This window comes from Aedes aegypti, chromosome 2 (assembly GCF_002204515.2).
Source record: "Aedes aegypti strain LVP_AGWG chromosome 2, AaegL5.0 Primary Assembly, whole genome shotgun sequence".
In the NCBI taxonomy this organism is placed as follows: Eukaryota; Metazoa; Arthropoda; class Insecta; order Diptera; family Culicidae; genus Aedes; species Aedes aegypti.
This window is the reverse complement of record NC_035108.1, coordinates 13983263-13992103: the sequence shown is the minus strand read 5'-3', so window position 1 is coordinate 13992103 and position 8841 is coordinate 13983263. Positions and strand designations below refer to the sequence as shown.

At 45.0% G+C, this 8841-nt stretch overlaps 2 long non-coding RNA genes across 2 annotated transcripts; both read left to right on the top strand.

The window, feature by feature from the left end:
- The first annotated feature begins 1059 nt into the window (after positions 1 to 1059).
- On the top strand, positions 1060 to 1694 carry LOC110675338. Its single transcript, XR_002499386.1, has 2 exons — positions 1060 to 1490; positions 1553 to 1694. It is a non-coding gene; the product is annotated as an uncharacterized LOC110675338 (long non-coding RNA).
- A 5999-nt stretch (positions 1695 to 7693) lies between these two features.
- On the top strand, positions 7694 to 8367 carry LOC110675337. Its single transcript, XR_002499385.1, has 2 exons — positions 7694 to 8163; positions 8226 to 8367. It is a non-coding gene; the product is annotated as an uncharacterized LOC110675337 (long non-coding RNA).
- The last annotated feature ends 474 nt before the right edge of the window (positions 8368 to 8841 follow it).

The following is an 8841-nucleotide window of genomic DNA, read 5'->3' as shown; positions in this document are numbered from 1 at the left end:
ATGAATTTTATTTGTCAAAAGATACACGGTAAAGTTGAACTACGAATATTTTTCATGGGTTTTACCCAGTGAATAGTTTGCTCTTCACACCCCTCCTCAAACAAATCACGCTTGAACTCCCATGAAGTCTCGATGCTTGATGAAGGGCGCCAAAGGAAGACCTTTTGTCAATATGTCAGCAGGTTGTTCAGCTGTTGGGATATAGCACAAACTTACTTTACCGTCTTGCACACACTCCTTGATGAAATGTAATTTGACCTCAGTGTGCTTGAGTTTCCTGGATGGACCATCGGACTCGGCAATGGCGATTGACGACTGGTTGTCTTCAAAAATAACCGCAGACTGACGCTCACGAATGTCCAACTCCGTAAACAGCTTACAAATCCATAAAACTTCGCAGATACATTCTGCCAGCGCAAAGCACTCGGCCTCGGTCGAGGAAAGCGCCACCGTCCGCTGCTTCCTGGTACTCCAAGCTGTTGTAGCACCATAGACCTGGATCAGGTATCCGGAGACAGAATGTCGATCATTTATGTCAGTGGCCCAATTTGAATCAGCGTACCCCACTATTTGACGACTAGCAGGATCCGTTCTCTTGTACAACAAGCCATACTCCGGTGTTCCCTTTAAGTAGCGGAGCATTCTTTTCGCATATTTCCAGTGATCTTCTCCGGGGTTGCACTGGAACTGGCTAAAGTACGATACGGCTGCGCTTAAGTCCGGGCGGGAAGTCACCATCAAATATGTTAAGCAGCCGATCAATTCCCTATACGGATTTCCCAAGTTCTGGCTGAGTTCCTTTTTCTTCAGTTGCAAGCTTGGCTCCATCGGCGTCGATGACGGCTTACACGACTCCATTCCAAAGCGACGCAGCACAGAATCCACGTACTTCGGCTGACTCAACTTTATTATACCGTTCGGACGATCTCTATCGATTCGAAGGCCCAGGAACATTCGGGCCTCACCAAGGTCCTGCATCTTGAATTCCATCCTCAGCATTCGCTTCACTGTCTTGACTTCGTTCAAATTTTTCGCGATGATCAGGACATCGTCCACGTAAAGCAACAGGTACTGTTGCGTGCACCCTACGCGAGAACTCACACAGTCCAACAACTCGTTAACCGCAGACCCGTAATCGATTACTTTGCCCGAAGATGTAAAGGTTGCTGCGATCGTTGACAGCTGAGTGGGAGCCTGTCATATCGATACGAGACAAGAGGAGTGTAGATGTCATAGCAATAGCATGCGTGATGTGCTCTGGATTGAATTTATTGAAATCGCTAATAATTGTGAATTAATAGTAAATTTGAACTCGCTATCCATCAGTTAATCCCAGTAAATTTGTAGAAACTAGAATAACGGATAGGTGAGATATTCCAATTCGTATAAACCTTAAACACGAGTCACTATTGTCTGATTTTAGGTTAGCCTTGATCGTAGATTTGTACGGCCAATACGTGTATCTAATAGTGCTGATAACGCTTAAAACGGTACTGAGTTTATTAATCTATTACTTGAATACTTATAACCTAATATCGACTATTTACTGTAGCCATTGAATTGAAATTGGAAGCACATAAATTGAAATAGATCCAAACCCGTAGATAGCTACAGGAATCTTACAAACGTAAGTAACATAAAATTTGTACAACTAAGCAATACTTATAATTGAATTAATTACAGGAGAATTTTAATCTCCGAAGAATAAATACGGGATTAAAATCACGGAATCGAGTTTCCTTACACAGCTCAAGCAACACTTTAAAATTCTCGTTTGCGGGTGAACTGGATCCACAATGCAGCGATCATCTCAAGGACACGATGAGAGCAGCTTGGAGCAGAGCTGCCTGATGTGTGGGCAACCAGACACCAGCCAAATGGTTAGCTGTGACGAGTGCCATAGGTGGTACCATTTTGCTTGTGTAGGCGTTACTGAAGCTATTGCGGATTACGACTGGAGCTGCCAAAGATGCCATGACGCCAGAATCTCTCGTCCAGTCGGAACCACGCCCTTAGCCCCGCCAACAAGCCATGTTACACCACCAACCGTCACTGGAATGCTGCCAGCAGTAACGTCAGTGACCCAAAACACATCAGGAGAATCAAGTGTACACTACTCGGCACCGATCAGTGCTCTAACAATGCATCAACCTCTTTTGCAGCCGTCGTCTTCAAATAGTGTATACGATTCAACGCGTACTTATACAAGCTATATATCGATACCGTTGACGGACCCGGTAATCACAACTGCCCCGTCGACAATACCTGCATATGCTACATCAATTCCCTATGCCCAACCAGTACACCCTACATCTTCTACTTCGGTATCAGCAGAAGCCGCTCGCCAGAGTCTTGTATCGCAGCTACCCGCCGAACTGCGCCTTCGCTTCCTAGAAGAAGAGCAAGCACTCGAAATGAAGCATCTTGTGGAACGGTATCAGTTACTAATGGATCGTAATCCCGTTTCGGCAACAAACAATATTTCGTCAGTTCCTTATCATGAGAACACGACGAATTCGGCAGCGCAGTGTCATTTATTTTCGGCTCATCAACCACGGATGACAACTGTAGGCGTACCACCCACTTCAATACTTCCGAACCCGCAGTACCACTCTTCTCCGGTGCAGAATCCTGGATGCTCGCATAGACCATTGCGCGGCGACATTTGTTTCGCTACCCAGCCTTCACCGGTACACAACCGCCCGAACCAAGATTTCCCACACGCTATTCCATTGCAAGCGTCAGGAGTCGGAAATGAGTCTGTGGTGCTCAACAGGAGTCAAATCGCTGCTCGTCAAGCCGTGTCTAAGGACCTGCCAGAGTATAACGGCGACCCGGAACAATGGCCACTATTTTTTGGTACCTTTGAGAGTTCAACTCGTATATGTGGGTACACTCCGGAAGAAAACATGATGCGGTTGCAGAAATGCTTGAAAGGGAAGGCTCTCGAAGCAGTACGTTGTCAGCTCCTGCATCCAGCAAACCTCGAAAGCGTAATGGCCACCCTCAAAATGCTCTTTGGTCGACCGGAAATCATTGTTCATTCTCTCATTCAGAAAATTCATGCTCTACCCGCACCAAAATCCGACAGATTGAGCACATTGATTGATTTTGCTATAGCCGTGAGGAATATGGTAGCGACTGTTCAAAACTGCAATCTGGATGAACATTTGTGCAATATCTCTCTTCTACAAAGCCTTGTAGATCGCCTTCCTCCTATGATCCGGTTGAATTGGGCGACTCATCGTCAGGGATTGTTCCGCGTTACTCTAACGGAGTTCAGCACGTGGCTTTACACGCTCGCTGAAGCAGCCAGCACGGTTACCATACCACAAATTCAAGTGGAACCTGAGAAATCACGACGAGTACGGAAGGATGACGCATTCTTAAACGCGCATAGTGAGACCGTAATAAAACCAAGCAACTACGAAGCAAATACGATCGCCAGTTCGAGTAAATGCATCATCTGTCAAGGAGCATGCGAAAACGTTGAAGAATGTAAGCATTTCCTGATACTGGATCATCCTTCCCGATGGAATTTACTCAGAGAGTACAAACTGTGTCGTTGCTGTCTCGCAAAACACCAGGGACCATGTAGAGTTACTAAGGTGTGTGGTAAACATGGATGCACTTTCAAGCATCACAGACTGCTGCATAATGACTCTAAAGATAAACGACCAGCAACGACTAGTGCAATCTCGGCCGTGAGTAGTCCTGAAGCTAGCAACACTATAGGCAACCAGAATGATGCTAGACATACTTGCAATACACATCGCGGTGACAACAAAACCGTACTGTTTCAGTACATCCCAGTCACACTCCGTAATCAAGATGTAAAGATTCGAACTTACGCTTTCTTAGATCTCGGATCATCGGTAACGCTGCTGGAAGAGAGTCTTGCTTCGAAATTGCAACTAAAAGGACAAAGCCATCCATTATGCCTTCGATGGACTGGCGACGCTTGTCGCTATGAAGATTCTGCAACAATAGTTGCTTTGGATATTTCCGGGTCATTCGACGAAGAGAGGACACACCGGCTCAGTGAAGTTTATACAGTTAAAGAGCTGAAGCTACCCAGTCAGACGTTATCGTTTGAAGAGCTGTCGAAGAAACATGATCATCTACGAGGATTGCCAATAGATTCGTACTCAAACGTTCAACCACGAATTTTGATTGGTATGAACAACGCTCGAATTGTAAATCCCATGGAAAGTCGAGAAGGAGAGGAACACGATCCCATAGCAGCCAGGACGAGATTAGGATGGATGGTATTTGGAACGTGTTCCGCAGGTGGCCAAGCAACATCCACAACTATTCCGCATAGCTTTCACGTGTGTCATCACATCACAGAAGCGGATGTGGAACTCAATTCCGTAGTTAAAGATTATTTCGCGCTAGAAGGCCTTGGCGTATCTAAGCCTGAAAGGCTGCTACTATCAAAAGAAGACGAATATGCTGCTGAGAAAATGCGTTCAGTGACAAAATTCGAAAATGGTAGATACTGTACCGGATTGCTATGGAAGTATGACAACATCAGACTTCCCGACAACAAGTCTATGGCACTACGACGCCACAACTGCTTGATGAAAAGAATGCAACGGGATCCTAAACTGAGTGAAACGTTGAAAGCAAAGATGGAGGAATACGTGTTGAAAGGCTACGTTCGAAAACTTTCCCCGGAAGAATTAAGGAAACCTATGGACCGCATTTGGTATTTACCAATGTTTCCCGTGTATAATCCCAATAAACCGAACAAAATCAGAATTGTTTGGGATGCGGCTGCGACCATAAGGGAAACCTCTCTTAACTCTGTTTTAATGAAGGGCCCAGATCAGTTAACACCGTTGCCCTTCGTGTTATACAGATTTCGTGAAAAACGAATAGCTATATCAGGGGATATCGCGGAGATATTTCTTCGCGTTCAAATGAATGAAGATGATCAACAGTGCCAGCGAATTCTGTGGTGTGAGGCAGATGGAACGGTCGGAGAGTATGTTGTGACGGTCATGACCTTTGGCGCCAAATGCTCACCGAGCTGCGCTCAATTTATCGTTAGAGAAAACGCCGCAAGGTTCAGAACAGAATATCCAGAAGCAGTAGAGGTTATTGAGAAAGGCCATTATGTTGACGACATGCTAGCGAGCGTGGACACTGAAGAGGAGGCTATACAACTCGCCAAGAATGTTCACCACATACACCAGCAAGGGGGATTTACAATGAGAAATTGGATCTCAAACTCAAGGCTCGTCATTCAGGCACTAGGCAGTACGGAAATGACGGAGAAAAGCATTGATGGAAACAACGATACTGTATTAGAAAAGGTTTTGGGTTTGTGGTGGGACACCGAGACGGACACGTTTCGCTACAAACTATCGACGGAGCGAAATCAGCAACTGCTTACTGGCCAGAAGCATCCTACGAAACGTGACATTTTGCGTGTGATGATGTCAGTGTATGACCCTCTTGGACTGTTATCGAACTATATGGTACTGTTGAAGCTACTCTTTCAAGAAATCTGGCGGGAAGGCGTTTCGTGGGACGATGAAATCGGCGAGAGACAGGTGGAAAAATGGAACAACTGGCTGCTGCTACTTCCTGAGGCCGAGTCTATTCGAATTCCTCGATGTTATCACTTGTCGGCTTCGAAAGGGACACAACGAACTGTGGAACTACATACGTTTGCAGATGCCAGCGAATTAGGATATGCCGCGGTTTGCTATTTTCGATTCACTGAAGGTGAACAAATCTCTTGCTCGCTAGTAGGTGCAAAAAGTCGAGTGGCACCCCTCAAATTTGTGTCAATTCCCCGACTTGAGCTCCAGGCAGCGGTAATTGGTTCAAGACTAGCGAAAAGCATCGAACTTGGTCACTCCATTAAGATCTCGCGGCGATACTTTTGGACTGATGCCCGTGACGTTATGTGCTGGCTAAAGTCAGACCACCGAAAGTATTCGCAGTTCGTCGCATTTCGAGTTGGCGAAATATTGGATGAAACAGACCTGTCTGAATGGCAGTGGTTGTCTGGGAAATTCAACGTTGCCGATGAAGCAACAAAATGGAACGATCAAATTAGATTCGATGCGAGTTCACGATGGTTTTCCGGACCTCCGTTCTTGTCGAAGCCAAAAGAAGACTGGCCAATTACGTCATTTAATCAAGAAACCGTGGAAGAGATAAGAACGCATTTATTGCATCATAGCATTCAAGAAGGTGGTGATATCCTGAGAGCCGAGGACTATTCCAGTTGGATCCATCTCCGTAGAATCTCAGCTTTGGTTCTACGATTCTCCGCAAATATCAAGCACAAAAGGAACGCTGAACCAGCTCTGCTAGGACCACTAACCACCGAAGAATTACAAGCGGCTGAGACATACCTCTACAAACGCACTCAAAAGGAATGTTATGGCCACGAAATAGCAGTATTATCAGAAGATCAGAAGAAACCAGCTTTGCCGAAAACAAGCGCGTTGTATAAATTAAGTCCATCTCTTGACACCGTTGGGGTAATGCGTATACACAGTCGGATTGATGTGTCTGATTTCGCCGGTGAGAATACGCAATTTCCCATCGTATTGCCTCGTAGTCATCCTCTAACTAAGTTAGTACTGCAAGATATACATGAAAAATATCATCATCAATGCAATGAGACATTCGTCAATGAAGCTCGAAAGAAGTTTTACATACCAAAACTACGCGTTGAATGCAATAGAGTTCGTCGAGAGTGTCAGCGTTGTAAGATCCGTCTAGCCAAGCCATGCCCTCCTATGATGGCAAATTTACCAAAGGAACGATTGGCGGCGTACGTTCGACCCTTCTCGTACTCAGGCGTGGACTATTTCGGACCGTATCAAGTGGTTGTTGGCAGACGGTTGGAGAAACGCTGGGGAGTGCTGGTGACCTGTTTAACTACCAGGGCAATCATCATTGAAATTGCTCACAGTCTATCCACGGATTCATGTATTATGGCTCTCCAAAACTGTTTTGCCAGACGAGGAACTCCGATACAAATAATCAGCGATCGAGGTACGAATTTCGTTGGCGCATCGAAGGAGCTCAAAGATGCCTTGGCTCTTGTCGATAGTTCAAAATTAATCTCAGAGTTCACAACGCCTTCCACATCGTGGAAATTTAATCCGCCTGTGTGTCCTCATATGGGAGGAGCCTGGGAGCGCATGATACAAATCATTAAAAAGATATTGATGGAGATTAAACCAAAACGTTCACCGACTGACGAAGTATTAAGAAACATGATGATTAAAGTAGAAAACATTGTGAACAGTAGACCTCTGACACATGTTCCTGTCGACGATGAGTCGTCTTCAGCATTAACGCCTAATCACTTTCTGGTCGGCTCTTCTAATGGCTCGAAGCCACTCGTACCGTATCAAGACTGCGCGACGGTGATGAGACAGTCCTGGAAAACATCCGAAATACTTGCCAACTACTTCTGGAAGCGATGGGTACACGACTATACTCCAGAAATTGCTCGTCGTTCGAAGTGGTACAGCCCAAGTAAGCCAATTGCTGTTGGAGACATTGTTGTAATTGTGGATTCTACTTTTCCGAGAAATTGTTGGCCAAAAGGACGAGTAATATCCGTGAAAACCTCATTAGATGGACAAGTTCGGTCGGCCGTAATTCAGACCGCAGGTGGAGTTTATGAGAGGCCTGCGACCAAACTAGCAGTGTTGGACATACGTACAAACATGAGTAGCATGGACCAACGCCCAAGTACTGGGGGGGAGTGTTGCGTACACCCTACGCGAGAACTCACACAGTCCAACAACTCGTTAACCGCAGACCCGTAATCGATTACTTTGCCCGAAGATGTAAAGGTTGCTGCGATCGTTGACAGCTGAGTGGGAGCCTGTCATATCGATACGAGACAAGAGGAGTGTAGATGTCATAGCAATAGCATGCGTGATGTGCTCTGGATTGAATTTATTGAAATCGCTAATAATTGTGAATTAATAGTAAATTTGAACTCGCTATCCATCAGTTAATCCCAGTAAATTTGTAGAAACTAGAATAACGGATAGGTGAGATATTCCAATTCGTATAAACCTTAAACACGAGTCACTATTGTCTGATTTTAGGTTAGCCTTGATCGTAGATTTGTACGGCCAATACGTGTATCTAATAGTGCTGATAACGCTTAAAACGGTACTGAGTTTATTAATCTATTACTTGAATACTTATAACCTAATATCGACTATTTACTGTAGCCATTGAATTGAAATTGGAAGCACATAAATTGAAATAGATCCAAACCCGTAGATAGCTACAGGAATCTTACAAACGTAAGTAACATAAAATTTGTACAACTAAGCAATACTTATAATTGAATTAATTACAGGAGAATTTTAATCTCCGAAGAATAAATACGGGATTAAAATCACGGAATCGAGTTTCCTTACACAGCTCAAGCAACAGGTACACTGGACCCGACTTGCTTACCCGAACGTAGAGACAGCTATCCTCCTCGCATCGACGGAAACCACAGCGTGAAATGAACTCATTGAAACGGTCGTTCCACGCTTTGGACGCCTGCTTCAATCCATAAATGGATTTGTTGAGTCTGCATACTTTATCCCCCTCCTCAAATCCCTTTGGTTGACGCATAAAGATGTCCTCAGTGAGGATTCCATTAAGGAAGGCGGACGTGACATCCATTTGGTGGATTTCAAGGTCGAACTGATTTGCAAGAGCGAGCATTGATCGAACAGTTGACATTTTGACGACAGGGGCATACGTTTCCGAAAAGTCAAAACCAAAACGCTGAGTGAAGCCTTTGGCGACTAATCGTGCCTTCCGCTTCTGGACAGAACCATCCGGATCAAA